The following is a 15,735-nucleotide window of genomic DNA, read 5'->3' on the forward strand; positions in this document are numbered from 1 at the left end:
TGTATGTCTTTGTTACTGGGTGTCAGTGTATGTCTTTGTTACTTGGTGTAAGTGTGTGTCTGTGTTACTGGGTATCAGTGTCTGTCTTTGTTACTTGGTGTAAGTGTGTGTCTGTATTACTGGGTATCAGTGTATGTCTTTGTTACTTGGTGTCAGTGTATGTCTGTGTTACTTGGTGTAAGTGTGTGTCTGTTTGACTGGGTATCAGTGTATGTCTTTGTGACTTGGTATCAGTGTAAGTCTTTGTTACTGGGTGTCAGTGTGTGTCTTTGTGACTTGGTGTCAGTATATGTCTTTGTTACTTGGTGTCATGTCTTTGTTCCTGGGTATCAGTGTATGTCTGTGTTACTTGGTGTCAGTGGATTTCTTTGTTACTGGGTGTCAGTGTATGTCTTTGTTACTTGGTGTAAGTGTATGTCAAAATACTTGGTGTCAGTGTATGTCTTTTTTACTTGGTGTAAGTGTGCGTCTGTGTTACTGGTTTTCAGTGTATGTCTATGTTACTTGTTGTAAGTGCATGTCTTTGTTACTTGGTGTCAGTGTGTGTCTGTGTTACTGGGTATCAGTGTCTGTCTGTGTTACTGTGTATCACTGCATGTCTGTGTTTCTTTGCATCAGTGCGTGTTACTGGGTGTCAGTGTGTGTCTGTGACACTAGGTGTCAGTATTTAGTTTAGTTTTGAGAGACAGCACTGAAACAGGCCCTTGGGCCCACCGATTCTGTGCCGACCATCAACCAACAATTTATACTAATCCTACACGAATCCCATATTCCAATAAAATCCCCACCGGTCCCTATACATTTGCCGACCACCTACCTATACTAGGGGCAATTTATAATGGCCAATTAACCTACCAACCTGCAAGTCTTTGGCATGTGGGAGGAAACCGGAGCACACGGAGGAAACCCACGCATACACAGGGAGAACCTGCAAACTCCGCACTGGCAGTACCCAGAATCGAACCGGTTCCCTGGAGCTGTGAGGCTTCAGTGCTAACCACTGCACCACTGTGCCGCCCAGTGTGTATCTGTGTTACTGGGTGTCAGTGTATGTCTATGTTACTAGGTGTCAGTGTGTGTCTGTGTTACTGGGTGTCTGTGTGTTTGTTTGCCTTACTTGGTGTCAGTGTGTGTCTGTGTTACTTGGTGTCAGTGCATGTCTTTGTTACTGGGTGTCAGTGTATGTCTTTGTTACTTGGTGTAAGTGTGTGTCTGTGTTACTGGGTATCAGTGTGTGTCTTTGTTACTTGGTGTAAGTGTGTGTCTGTCTTACTGGGTATCAGTGTATGTCTTTGTTACTGGGTATCAGTGTATGTCTTTGTGACTTGGTGTCAGTGTATGTCTTTGTTACTGGGTGTCAGTGTCTGTCTTTGTGACTTGGTATCAGTGTATGTCTTTGTTACTTGGTGTAAGTGTGTGTCTGTGTTACTTGGTATCAGTGTATGTCTTTGTTAATTGGTGTAAGTGTATGTCAAAATACTTGGTGTAAGTGTATGTCTGTGTTACTTGGTGTAAGTGTATGTCTTTGTTACTTGGTGTAAGTGAGCGTCTGTGTTACTGGGTATCAGTGTATGTCTTTGTTACTGGGTATCAGTGTATGTCTTTGAGACTTGGTGTCAGTGTATGTCTTTGTTACTTGGTGTAAGTGTGCGTCTGTGTTACTGGGTATCAGTGTATGACATTGTTACTGGGCATCAGTGTGTGTCTTTGTGACATGGTATCAGTGTATGTCTTTGTTACTTGGTGTAATTGTCTGGCTCTGTTACTGGGTGTAAGTGCATGTCTTTGTTACTGGGTGTCAGTGTGTGTCTGTGTTACTGGGTATCGGTGTATGTCTTTGTGACTTGGTATAAGTGTATGTCTTTGTTACTGGGTGTCAGTGTGTGTCTGTGTTCCTGGGTATCAGTGTATGTCTTTGTGACTTGGTGTCAGTGTATGTCTTTGTTACTGGGTGTCGGTGTGTATCTTTGTGACTTGGTGTCAGTGTATTTCTTTGTTACTTGGTGTAAGTGTGTGTCTGTGATACTGGGTATCAGTGTATGTCTTTGTTACTTGGTGTCAGTTTATGTCTTTGTTACTTGGTGTAAGTGTATGTCTTTGTTACTTGGTGTCAGTGTATGTGTTTGTGACTTGTTGTCAGTGGATGTCTTTGTTACTGGGTTTCAGTGTATGTCTTTGTTAATTGGTGTAAGTGTATGTCAAAATACTTGGTGTAAGTGTATGTCTGTGTTACTTGGTGTAAGTGTATGTCTTTGTTATTTGGTGTAAGTGAGCGTCTGTGTTACTGGGTATCAGTGTATGTCTTTGTTACTGGGTATCAGTGTATGTCTTTGAGACTTGGTGTCAGTGTATGTCTTTGTTACTTGGTGTAAGTGTGCGTCTGTGTTACTGGGTATCAGTGTATGACATTGTTACTGGGCATCAGTGTATGTCTTTGTGACTTGGTGTCAGTGTATGTCTTTGTTACTGGGAGTCAGTGTGTGTCTTTGTGACTTGGTGTCAGTGTATGTCTTTGTTACTTGGTGTAAGTGTGTGTCTGTGTTACTGGGTATCAGTGTATGTCTTTGATACTTGGTGTCAGTGTATGTCTTTTTTACTGGGTGTCAGTGTATGTCTTTGTTACTTGCTGTCAGTGTACGTCTTTGTTACTTGGTGGAAGTGTATGTCAAAATACTTGGTGTAAGTGTATGTCTGTGTTACTTGGTGTAAGTGTATGTCTTTGTTACTTGGTGTAAGTGTGCGTCTGTGTTACTGGGTATCAGTGTATGCCTTTGTTACTTGGTGTCAGTGTATGTCTTTGTTACATTTTGTATGTGTGTATCTGTGTTACTGGGTATCAGTGTATGTCTTTGTTACTGGGTATCTGTGTATGTGTTTGTGACTTGTTGTCAGTGGATGTGTTTGTTACTGGGTGTCAGTGTATGTCTTTGTTATGTGGTGTAAGTGTGCGTCTGTGTTACTGGGTATCAGTGTATGCCTTTGTTACTTGGTGTCAGTGTATGTCTTTGTTACATTTTGTATGTGTGTATCTGTGTTACTGGGTGTCAGTGTATGTATTTGTTACTGGGTATCTGTGTATGTCTTTGTGACTTGGTGTCAGTTTATGTCTTTGTTACGTGGTGTCAGTGTGTGTCTTTGTGACTTGGTGTCAGTTTATGTCTTTGATACTTAGTGTCAGTGTATGTCAAAATTCTTGGTGTAAGTGTATGTCTTTGTTACTTGGTGTAATTGTCTGTCTCTGTTACTTCGTGTAAGTGTATGTCTTTTTTACTTGGTGTCAGTGTTTGTGTTTGTGACTTGGTGTCATTGTATGTCTTAGTTACTGGGTGTCAGTGTATGTCTTTGTTACTTGGTGTCAGTTTATTTCTTTGTTACTTGGTGTAAGTGTATGTCTTTGTTACTTGGTGTCAGTTTATGTCTTTGTTACTTGGTGTAAGTGTATGTCTTTGTTACTTGGTGTCAGTGTATGTGTTTGTGACTTGTTGTCAGTGGATGTCTTTGTTACTGGGTGTCAGTGTATGTCTTTGTTAATTGGTGTAGGTGTATGTCAAAATACTTGGTGTAAGTGTATGTCTGTGTTACTTGGTGTAAGTGTATGTCTTTGTTACTTGGTGTAAGTGTGCGTCTGTGTTACTGGGTATCAGTGTATGTCTTTGTTACTTGGTGTCAGTTTATGTCTTTGTTACTTCGTGTAAGTGTATGTCTTTGTTACTTGGTGTCAGTGTATGTGTTTGTGACTTGTTGTCAGTGGATGTCTTTGTTACTGAGTGTCAGTGTATGTCTTTGTTAATTGGTGTAAGTGTATGTCAAAATACTTGGTGTAAGTGTATGTCTGTGTTACTTGGTGTAAGTGTATGTCTTTGTTACTTGGTGTAAGTGTGCGTCTGTGTTACTGGGTATCAGTGTATGTCTTTGTTACTGGGTATCAGTGTATGTCTTTGAGACTTGGTGTCAGTGTATGTCTTTGTTACTTGGTGTAAGTGTGCGTCTGTGTTACTGGGTATCAGTGTATGACATTGTTACTGGGCATCAGTGTATGTCTTTGTGAATTGGTGTCAGTGTATGTCTTTGTTACTGGGAGTCAGTGTGTGTCTTTGTGACTTGGTGTCAGTGTATGTCTTTGTTACTTGGTGTAAGTGTGCGTCTGTTTTACTGGGTATCAGTGTATGTCTTTGTTACTTGGTGTCAGTTTATGTCTTTGTTGCTTGGTGTAAGTGTATGTCTTTGTTACTTGGTGTCAGTGTATGTGTTTGTGACTTGTTGTCAGTGGATGTCTTTGTTACTGGGTGTCAGTGTATGTCTTTGTTAATTGGAGTAAGTGTATGTCAAAATACTTGGTGTAAGTGTATGTCTGTGTTACTTGGTGTAAGTGTATGTCTTTGTTACTTGGTGTAAGTGTGCGTCTGTGTTACTGGGTATCAGTGTATGTCTTTGTTACTGGGTATCAGTGTATGTCTTTGAGACTTGGTGTCAGTGTATGTCTTTGTTACTTGGTGTAAGTGTGCGTCTGTGTTACAGGGTATCAGTGTATGACATTGTTACTGGGCATCAGTGTATGTCTTTGTGACTTGGTGTAAGTGTGCGTCTGTGTTACTGGGTATCAGTGTATGTCTTTGTTACTGGGAGTCAGTGTGTGTCTTTGTGACTTGGTGTCAGTGTATGTCTTTGTTACTTGGTGTAAGTGTGTGTCTGTGTTACTGGGTATCAGTGTATGTCTTTGATACTTGGTGTCAGTGTATGTCTTTTTTACTGGGTGTCACTGTGTGTCTTTGTGACTTGGTGCCAGTGTACGTCTTTGTTACTTGGTGTAAGTGTGTGTCTGTGTTACTGGGTATCAGTGTATGTCTTTGTTACTTGCTGTCAGTGTACGTCTTTGTTACTTGGTGGAAGTGTATGTCAAAATACTTGGTGTAAGTGTATGTCTGTGTTACTTGGTGTAAGTGTATGTCTTTGTTACTTGGTGCAAGTGTGCGTCTGTGTTACTGGGTATCAGTGTATGCCTTTGTTACTTGGTGTCAGTGTATGTCTTTGCTACATTTTGTATGTGTGTATCTGTGTTACTGGGTATCTGTGTATGTGTTTGTGACTTGTTGTCAGTGGATGTGTTTGTTACTGGGTGTCAGTGTATGTCTTTGTTACGTGGTGTAAGTGTGCGTCTGTATTACTGGGTATCAGTGTATGCCTTTGTTACTTGGTGTCAGTGTATGTCTTTGTTACATTTTGTATGTGTGTATCTGTGTTACTGGGTATCAGTGTATGTCTTTGTTACTGGGCATCTGTGTATGTCTTTGTGACTTGGTGTCAGTGTATGTCTTTGATTCTTAGTGTCAGTGTATGTCAAAATTCTTGGTGTAAGTGTATGTCTTTGTTACTTGGTGTAATTGTCTGTCTCTGTTACTTCGTGTAAGTGTATGTCTTTTTTAGTTGGTGTCAGTGTTTGTGTTTGTGACTTGGTGTCATTGTATGTCTTAGTTACTGGGTGTCAGTGTATGTCTTTGTTACTTGGTGTCAGTTTATGTCTTTGTTACTTGATGTAAGTGTATGTCTTTGTTACTTGGTGTCAGTGTATGTGTTTGTGACTTGTTGTCAGTGGATGTCTTTGTTACTGGGTGTCAGTGTATGTCTTTGTTACGAGGTGTAAGTGTGCGTCTGTGTTACTGGGTATCAGTGTATGCCTTTGTTACTTGGTGTCAGTGGATGTCTTTGTTACTTGTTGTATGTGTGTGTCTGTGTTACTGGGTATCAGTGTATGTCTTTGTTACCGGGTATCAGTGTATGTCTTTGTGACTTGGTGTCAGTGTATGTCTTTGTTACTGGGTGTCAGTGTGTGTCTTTGTGAATTGGTGCCAGTGTACGTCTTTGTTACTTGGTGTAAGTGTGTGTCTGTGTTACTGGGTATCAGTGTATGTCTTTGTTACTTGGTGTAAGTGTATGTCAAAATACTTGGTGTAAGTGTATTTCTGTGTTACTTGGTGTAAGTGTATGTCTTTGTTACTTGGTGTAAGTGTGCGTCTGTGTTACTGGGTATCTGTGTATGTCTTTGTTACTTGGTGTCAGTGTATGTCTTTGTTACTTGGTGTAAGTGTGTGCCTGTGTTACTGGGGGTCAGTGTATGTCTGTGTTACTGGGGGTCATTGTGTGTTTCTAACTGGGTGTCAGAGTGTGTCTGTTTTACTGGGTATCAATGTATGTCTTTGTTACTGGGTGTAAGTGTATGTCTTTGTTACTTGGTGACAGTGTATGTGTTTGTGACTTGGTGTCATTGTATTTCTTAGTTACTGCGTGTCAGTGTATGTCTTTGTTACTTGGTGCAAGTGTTTGTCAAAATACTAGGTGTAAGTGTATGTCTTTGTTACTTGGTGTAATTGTCTGTCTTTGTTACTTGGTGTAAGTGTATGTCTTTGTTACTTGGTGTCAGTGTATGTCTGTGTTACTTGGTGTAAGTATGTGTCTTTGTTACTTGGTGTAGGTGTATGTCTTTGTTACTTGGTGTAAGTGTGCGTCTGTGTTACTGGGTATCAGTGTATGTCTTTGTGACTGGGTATCAGTGTATGTCTTTGTGACTTTGTGTCAGTGTATGTCTTTGTTCCTGAGTGTCAGTGTGTGTCTTTGTGACTTGGTGTCAGTGTATGTCTTTGTACTTGGTGTAAGTGTGTGCCTGTGTTACTGGGGGTCAGTGTATGTCTGTGTTACTGGGGGTCATTGTGTGTTTCTAACTGAGTGTCAGTGTGTGTCTGTTTTACTGGGTATCAATGTATGTCTTTGTTACTGGGTGCAAGTGTATGTCTTTGTTACTTGGTGACAGTGTCTGTGTTTGTGACTTGGTGTCATTGTATTTCTTAGTTACTGGGTGTCAGTGTATGTCTTTGTTACTTGGTGTAAGTGTTTGTCAAAATACTAGGTGTAAGTGTATGTCTTTGTTACTTGGTGTAATTGTCTGTCTTTGTTACTTGGTGTAAGTGTATGTCTTTGTTACTTGGTGTCAGTGTATGTATTTGTTTCTTGGTGTAAGTGTATGTCTTTGTTACTTTGTGTAAGTGTGCGTCTGTGTTACTGGGTATCAGTGTATGCCTTTGTTATTTGGTGTCATTGTATGTCTTTGTTACTTGGTACAAGTGTGCGTATGTGTTACTGGGTATCCGTGTATGTCTTTTTTACTTGGTGTCAGTGTATGTCTTTGTTACTTGGTGTATGTGTGTGTCTGTGTTACTGGGGGTCAGTGTGTGTCTGTGTTACTGGGTGTCAGTGGATGTCTTTGTTACTGGGTGTCAGTGTATGTCTTTGTTACTTGGTGTCAGTGTATGTCTTTGTTACTTGGTGTAAGTGGGTGTCTGTGTTACTGGGTATCAGTGTGTGTCTTTGTTACTTGGTGTATGTGTGTGTCTGTCTTACTGGGTATCAGTGTATGTCTTTGTTACTGGGTATCAGTGTATGTCTTTGTGACTTGGTGTCAGTGTATGTCTTTGTTACTGGGTGTCAGTGTCTGTCTTTGTGACTTGGTGTCAGTGTATGTCTTTGTTACATGGTGTCAGTGTATGTCTTTGTTACTTGGTGTAAGTGTGTGTCTGTCTTACTGGGTATCAGTGTATGTCTTTGTTACTGGGTATCAGTGTATGTCGTTGTGACTTGGTGTCAGTGTATGGCTTTGTTACTGGGTGTCAGTGTCTGTCTTTGTGACTTGGTGTCAGTGTATGTCTTTGTTACTTGGTTTAAGTGTGTGTCTGTGTTACTGGGTGTCAGTGTGTGTCTCTGTGACTTGGTGTCAGTGTATGACTTTGTTACTTGGTGCAAGTGTGTGTCTGTGTTACTTGGTGTAATTGTCTGTCTCTGTTACTTGGTGTAAGTGTATGTCTTTGTTACTGGGTGTCAGTGTCTGTCTTTGTGACTTGGTGTCAGTGTATGTCTTTGTTACTTGGTGCAAGTGTGTGTCTGTGTTACTGGGTATCAGTGTATGTCTTTGTGACTTGGTATCAGTGTATGTCTTTGTTACTGGGTGTCAGTGTGTGTCTGTGTTACTGGGTATTAGTGTATGTCTTTGTTACTTGGTATCAGTGTATGTCTTTGTTACTGGGTGTCAGTGTGTGTCTGTGTTCCTGGGTATCAGTGTATGTCTTTGTGACTTCGTGTCAGTGTATGTCTTTGTTACTGGGTGTCGGTGTGTGTCTTTGAGACTTGGTGGTCACTGTATGTCTTTGTTACTTGGTGTAAGTGTGTGTCTGTGATACTGGGTATCAGTGTATGTCTGTGTTACTTGGTGTAAGTGTATGTATTTGTTACTTGGTGTAAGTGTATGTCTTTGTTACTTTGTGTAAGTGTGCGTCTGTGTTACTGGGTATCAGTGTATGTCTTTTTTACTTGGTGTCAGTGTATGTCTTTGTTACTTGGTGCAAGTGTGTGTCTGTGTTACTGGGGTTCAGTGTGTGTCTGTGTTACTGGGTGTCAGTGCATGTCTTTGTTACTGGGTGTCAGTGTATGTCTTTGTTACTTGGTGTCAGTGTATGTCTTTGTTAAATGGTGTAAGTGGGTGTCTGTGTTACTGGGTATCAGTGTGTGTCTTTGTTACTTGGTGTATGTGTGTGTCTGTCTTACTGGGTATCAGTGTATGTCTTTGTTACTGGGTATCAGTGTATGTCTTTGTGACTTGGTGTCAGTGTATGTCTTTGTTACTTGGTGTCAGTGTATGTCTTTGTTATTTGGTGTAAGTGGGTGTCTGTGTTACTGGGTATCAGTGTGTGTCTTTGTTACTTGGTGTATGTGTGTGTCTGTCTTACTGGGTATCAGTGTATGTCTTTGTTACTGGGTATCAGTGTATGTCTTTGTGACTTGGTGTCAGTGTATGTCTTTGTTACTGGGTGTCAGTGTCTGTCTTTGTGACTTGGTGTCAGTGTATGTCTTTGTTACTTGGTGTCAGTGTATGTCTTTGTTACTTGGTGTAAGTGTGTGTCTGTCTTACTGGGTATCAGTGTATGTCTTTGTTACTGGGTATCAGTGTATGTCTTTGTGACTTGGTGTCAGTGTATGTCTTTGTTACTGGGTGTCAGTGTCTGTCTTTGTGACTTGGTGTCTGTGTATGTCTTTGTTACTTGGTGTAAGTGTGTGTCTGTGTTACTGGGTGTCAGTGTGTGTCTCTGTGACTTGGTGTCAGTGTATGACTTTGTTACTTGGTGTAAGTGTGTGTCTGTGTTACTTGGTGTAATTGTCTGTCTCTGTTACTTGGTTTAAGTGTATGTCTTTGTTACTGGGTGTCAGTGTCTGTCTTTGTGACTTTTTGTCAGTGTATGTCTTTGTTACTTGGTGCAAGTGTGTGTCTGTGTTACTGGGTATCAGTGTATGTCTTTGTGACTTGGTATCAGTGTATGTCTTTGTCACTGGGTGTCAGTGTGTGTCTGTGTTACTGGGTATTAGTGTATGTCTTTGTTACTTGGTATCAGTGTATGTCTTTGTTACTGGGTGTCAGTGTGTGTCTGTGTTCCTGGGTATCAGTGTATGTCTTTGTGACTTGGTGTCAGTGTATGTCTTTGTTACTGGGTGTCGGTGTGTGTCTTTGTGACTTGGTGGTCAGTGTATGTCTTTGTTACTTGGTGTAAGTGTGTGTCTGTGATACTGGGTATCAGTGTATGTCTGTGTTACTTGGTGTAAGTATGTGTCTTTGTTAATTGGTGTAAGTGTATGTATTTGTTGCTTGGTGTAAGTGTATGTCTTTGTTACTTTGTGTAAGTGTGCGTCTGTGTTACTGGGTATCAGTGTATGTCTTTGTTACTTGGTTTCATTGTATGTCTTTGTTACTTGGTATAAGTGTGCGTAAGTGTTACTGGGTATCAGTGTATGTCATTTTTACTTGGTGTCAGTGTATGTCTTTGTTACTTGGTGCAAGTGTGTGTCTGTGTTACTGGGGGTCAGTGTGTGTCTGTGTTACTGGGTGTCAGTGCATGTCTTTGTTACTGGGTGTCATTGTATGTCTTTGTTACTTGGTGTCAGTGTATGTCTTTGTTACTGGGTGTCAGTGTCTGTCTTTGTGACTTGGTGTCAGTGTATGTCTTTGATACTTGGTGTAAGTGTGTGTCTGTGTTACTTGGTGTAATTGTCTGTCTCTGTTACTTGGTGTAAGTGTATGTCTTTGTTACTGGGTGTCAGTGTCTGTCTTTGTGACTTGGTGTCAGTGTATGTCTTTGTTACTTGGTGCAAGTGTGTGTCTGTGTTACTGGGTATCAGTGTATGTCTTTGTGACTTGGTATCAGTGTATGTCTTTGTTACTGGGTGTCAGTGTGTGTCTGTGTTACTGGCTATTAGTGTATGTCTTTGTTACTTGGTATCAGTGTATGTCTTTGTTACTGGGTGTCAGTGTGTGTCTGTGTTCCTGGGTATCAGTGTATGTCTTTGTGACTTGGTGTCAGTGTATGTCTTTGTTACTGGGTGTCGGTGTGTCTTTGTGACTTGGTGTCAGTTTATGTCTTTGTTACTTGGTATCAGTGTATGTCTTTGTTACTTGTTGTAAGTGTGTGTCTGTGATACTGGGTATCAGTGTATGTCTTTGTTACTTGGTGTCAGTTTATGTCTTTGTTACTTGGTGCAAGTGTATGTCTTTGTTACTTGGTGTCAGTGTATGTGTTTGTGACTTGTTGTCAGTGGATGTCTTTGTTACTGGGTGTCAGTGTATGTCTTTGTTACTTGTTGAAAGTGTATGTGAAAATACTTGGTGTAAGTGTATGTCTGTGTTACTTGGTGTAAGTGTATGTCTTTTTTACTTGGTGTAAGTGTGCGTCTGTGTTACTGGGTATCAGTGTATGTCTTTGTTACTGGGTATCAGTGTATGTCTTTGTGACTTGGTGTCAGTGTATGTCTTTGTTACTGGCTGTCAGTGTGTGTCTTTGTGACTTGGTGTCAGTGTATGTCTTTGTTACTTGGTGTAAGTGTGTGTCTGTATTACTGGGTATCCGTGTATGTCTTTGATACTTCGTGTCAGTGTATGTCTTTGTTACTGGGTGTCAGTGTGTGTCTTTGTGACTTGGTGCCAGTGTACGTCTTTGTTACTTGGTGTAAGTGTGTGGCTGTGTTACTGGGTATCAGTGTATGTCTTTGTTACTTGGTGTCAGTGTCTGTCAAAATGCTTGGTGTAAGTGTATGTCTTTGTTACTTGTTGTAATTGCCTGTCTTTGTTACTTGGTGTCAGTGTATGTCTTTGTTACTTGGTGTAAGTGTATGTCAAAATACTTGGTGTAGGTGTATAACTGTGTTACTTGGTGTAAGTGTGCGTCTGTGTTCCTGGGTATCAGTGTATGTCTTTGTTACTTGTTGTAAGTGTATGTCTTTGTTACTTGGCGTCAGTGTGTGTCTGTGTTACTGGGTATCAGTGTCTGTCTGTGTTACTGTGTATCAGTGTTTGTCTGTGTTCCTGTGTTTCAGTGCGTGTTCCTTGGTGTCAGTGTGTGTCTGTGACACTAGGTGTCAGTATTTAGTTTAGTTTGGAGACACAGCACTGAAACAGGCCCTTCGGCCCACCGAGTCTGTGCCGACCATCAACCAACAATTTATACTAATCCCACGCGAATCTCATATTCCAATAACATCCCCACCGGTCCCTATATATTTCCCGACCACCTACCTATACTCGGGGCAATTTATAATGGACAATTAAACTACCAACCTGCAAGTCTTTGGCATGTGGGAGGAAACCGGAGCACATGGAGGAAACCCACGCAGACACAGGGAGAACTTGCAAACTCCGCACAGGCAGTACCCAGAATCGAACCCGGGTTCCTGGAGCTGTGAGGCTTCAGTGCTAACCGCTGCACCACTGTGCCGCCCAGTGTGTATCTGCGTTACTGGGTGTCAGTGTATGTCTTTGTTACTAGGTGTCAGTGTGCGTCTGTGTTACTGGGTGTCAGTGTGTTTGTTTGTCTTACTTGGTGTCAGTGTGTGTCTGTGTTACTTGGTGTAAGTGTGTGTCTTTGTTACTTGGTGTCCGTGTGTGTCTGTGTTACTGGGTGTCAGTGCGTGTCTTTGTTACTGGGTGTCAGTGTATGTCTTTGTTACTTGGTGTAAGTGTGTGTCTGTGTTACTGGGTATCAGTGTGTGTCTTTGTTACTTGGTGTAAGTGTGTGTCTGTCTTACTGGGTATCAGTGTATGTCTTTGTTACTGGGTGTCAGTGTATGTCTTTGTTACTTGGTGTCAGTGTATGTCTTTGTTACTTGTTGTAAGTGTATGTCTTTGTTACTTGGTGTCATTGTGTGTCTGTGTTACTGGGTATCAGTGTCTGTCTGTGTTCCTGTGTATCAGTGTTTGTCTGTGTTCCTGTGTTTCAGTGCGTGTTACTGGGTGTCAGTGACACTAGGTGTCAGTATTTAGTTTAGTTTGGAGACACAGCAATGAAACAGGCCCTTCGGCCCACCGAGTCTGTGCCGACCATCAACCAACAGTTTATACTAATCCTCTACGAATCTCATATTCCAATAACATCCCCACCGGTCCCTATATATTTCCCGACCACCTACCTATACTAGGGGCAATTTATAATGGCCAATTAACCTACCAACCTGCAAGTCTTTGGCATGTGGGAGGAAACCGGAGCACACGGAGGAAACCCACCCAGACACAGGGAGAACTTGCAAACTCCGCACAGGCAGTACCCAGAATCGAACCCGGGTCCCTGGAGCTGTGAGGCTTCAGTGCTAACCACTGCACCACTGTGCCGCGCAGTGAGTATCTGTGTTACTGGGTATCAGTGTATGTCTTTGTTACTTGTTGTAAGTGTATTTCTTTGTTACTTGGTGTCAGTGTTACTGGGTATCAGTGTCTGTCTGTGTTCCTGTGTATCAGTGTTTGTCTGTGTTCCTGTGTTTCAGTGCGTGTTACTGGGTGTCAGTGTGTGTCTGTGACACTAGGTGTCAGTATTTAGTTTAGTTTGGAGACACAGCACTGAAACAGGCCCTTCGGCCCACCGAGTCTGTGCCGACCATCAACCAACAATTTATACTAATCCTACACGAATCTCATATTCCAATAACATCTCCACCGGTCCCTATATATTTGCCGACCACCTACCTATACTAGGGGCAATTTATAATGGCCAATTAACCTACCAACCTGCAAGTCTTTGGCATGTGGGAGGAAACCGGAGCACACGGAGGAAACCCACCCAGACACAGGCAGAACTTGCAAACTCCGCACAGGCAGTACCCAGAATCGAACCCGGGTCCCTGGAGCAGTGAGGCTTCAGTGCTAACCACTGCACCACTGTGCCCCCCAGTGTGTATCTGTGTGACTGGGTGTCAGTGTATGTCTTTGTTACTAGGTGTCAGTGTGTGTCTGTGTTACTGGGTGTCAGTGTGTTTGTTTGTCTTACTTGGTGTCAGTGTGTGTCTGTGTTACTTGGTGTCAGTGTGTGTCTTTGTTACTTGGTGTGCGTGTGTGTCTGTGTTACTGAGTGTCAGTGCATGTCTTTGTTACTGGGTGTCAGTGTATGTCTTTGTTACTTGGTGTAAGTGTGTGTCTGTGTTACTGGGTATCAGTGTGTGTCTTTGTTACTTGGTGTAAGTGTGTGTCTGTCTTATTGGGTATCAGTGTATGTCTTTGTTACTGGGTGTCAGTGTATGTCTTTGTGACTTGGTGTCAGTATATGTCTTTGTTACTGGGTGTCAGTGTCTGTCTTTGTTACTTGGTGTAAGTGTATGTCTGTGTTACTTGGTGTAAGTGTATGTATTTGTTACTTGGTGTAAGTGTGCGTCTGTGTTACTGGGTATCAGTGTGTGTCTTTGTTACTGGGTATCAGTGTATGTCTTTGTTACTTGGTGTCAGTGTGTGTCTCTGTGACTTGGTGTCAGTGTATGTCTTTGTTACTGGGTATCAGTGTATGTCAAAATACTTGGTGTTAGTGTATGTCTTTGTTATTTGGTGTCAGTGTGTGTCTTTGTGACTTGGTGTCAGTGTATGTCTTTGTTACATGGTGTAATTGTATGTCTTTGTTACTTGGTGTCAATGTATGTCTTTGTTACTTGGTGTCAGTGTGTGTATCTAACTGGGTGTCAGTGTGTGTCTGTGTTACTGGGTAGCAGTGTATGTCTTTGTTACTTGGTGTCAGTGTATGTGTTTGTGACTTGGTGTCAGTGTATGTCTTTGTTACTGGGTTTCAGTGTATGTCTTTGTCACTTGGTGTAAGTGTGTGTCTGTGTTACTGGGTATCAGTGTATGTCTTTGTTACTTGTTGTAAGTGTATGTCTTTGTTACTTGGTGTAAGTGTTTGTCTTTGTGACTTGGTGTCAGTGTATGTCTTTGTTACTTGGTGTAAGTGTGTGTCTTTGTTACATGGTGTAATTGTATGTCTTTGTGACTTGGTGTCAGTGTATGTCTTTGTTACTTGGCGTCAGTGTGTGTCTGTGTTACTGGGTATCAGTGTATGTCTTTGTGACTTGGTGTCAGTGTATGTCTTTGTTACTGAGTGTCAGTGTGTGTCTGTGTTACTGGGTATCAGTGTATGTCTTTGTGACTTGGTATCAGTGTATGTCTTTGTTACTGGGTGTCAGTGTGTGTCTGCGTTACTGGGTATCAGTGTGTGTCTTTGTTACTTGGTGTCAGTGCATGTGTTTGTGACTTGTTGTCAGTGGATGCCTTTGTTACTGGGTGTCAGTGTATGTCTGTGTTACTTGGTGTAAGTGTATGTCTTTGTTACTTGGTGTAAGTGTGCGTCTGTGTTACTGGGTATCAGTGTGTGTCTTTGTTACTGGGTATCAGTGTATGTCTTTGTGACTTGGTGTCAGTGTGTGTCTTTGTGACTTGGTTTCTGTGTATGTATTTGTTACTGGGTATCAGTGCATGTCAAAATACTTGGTGTTAGTGTATGTCTTTGTTATTTGGTGTCAGTGTGTTTCTGTGTTACTTGGTATCAGTGTATGTCTTTGTTACTGGGTGTCAGTGTGTGTCTGTGACACTAGGTGTCAGTATTTAGTTTAGTTTAGAGATGCAGCACTGAAACAGGCCCTCCGGCCCACCGAGTCTGTGCCGACCATCAACCAAACATTTATACTAATCCTACACGAATCCCATATTCCAATAACATCCCCACCGGCCCCTATATATTTCCCTCCCACCTATCTATACTAGGGGCAATTTATAATGGCCAATTAACCAACCAACCTGCAAGTCTTTGGCATGTGGGAGGAATCCGGAGCACCCGGAGGAAACCCACGCAGACACAGGGAGAACTTGCAAACTCCGCACAGGCAGTACCCAGAATCGAACCCGGGTCCATGGAGGTGTGAGGCTGCAGTGCTAACCACTGCGCCACTGTGCCGCCCAGTGTGTATCTGTGTTACTGGGTGTCAGTGTATGTCTCTGTTACTTGGTGTCAGTGTGTGTCTGTGTTACTGGGTGTCAGTGTGGTCGTTTGTCTTACTGGGTGTCAGTGTGTGTCTGTGTTACTTGGTGTAAGTGTGAGTCTTTGTTACTTGGTGTCCGTGTGTGTCTGTGTTACTGGGTGTCAGTGTCTGTCTTTGTTACTGAGTGTCAGTGTATGTCTTTGTTACTTGGTGTAAGTGTGTGTCTGTGTTACTGGGTATCAGTGTATGTGTTTGTTACTTGGTGTAAGTGTATGTCTTTGTTACTTGGTGTAAGTGTGTGTCTTTGTTACATGGTGTAATTGTATGTCTTTGTTACTTGGTGTCAGTGTATGTCTTTGTTACTTGGTGTCAGTGTGTGTCTGTGTTACTGAGTGTCAGTGTGGTTGTTTGTCTCACTGGGTG

Source organism: Heterodontus francisci, unplaced genomic scaffold (genome assembly GCF_036365525.1).
Source record: "Heterodontus francisci isolate sHetFra1 unplaced genomic scaffold, sHetFra1.hap1 HAP1_SCAFFOLD_57, whole genome shotgun sequence".
Lineage (NCBI taxonomy): Eukaryota > Metazoa > Chordata > Chondrichthyes > Heterodontiformes > Heterodontidae > Heterodontus > Heterodontus francisci.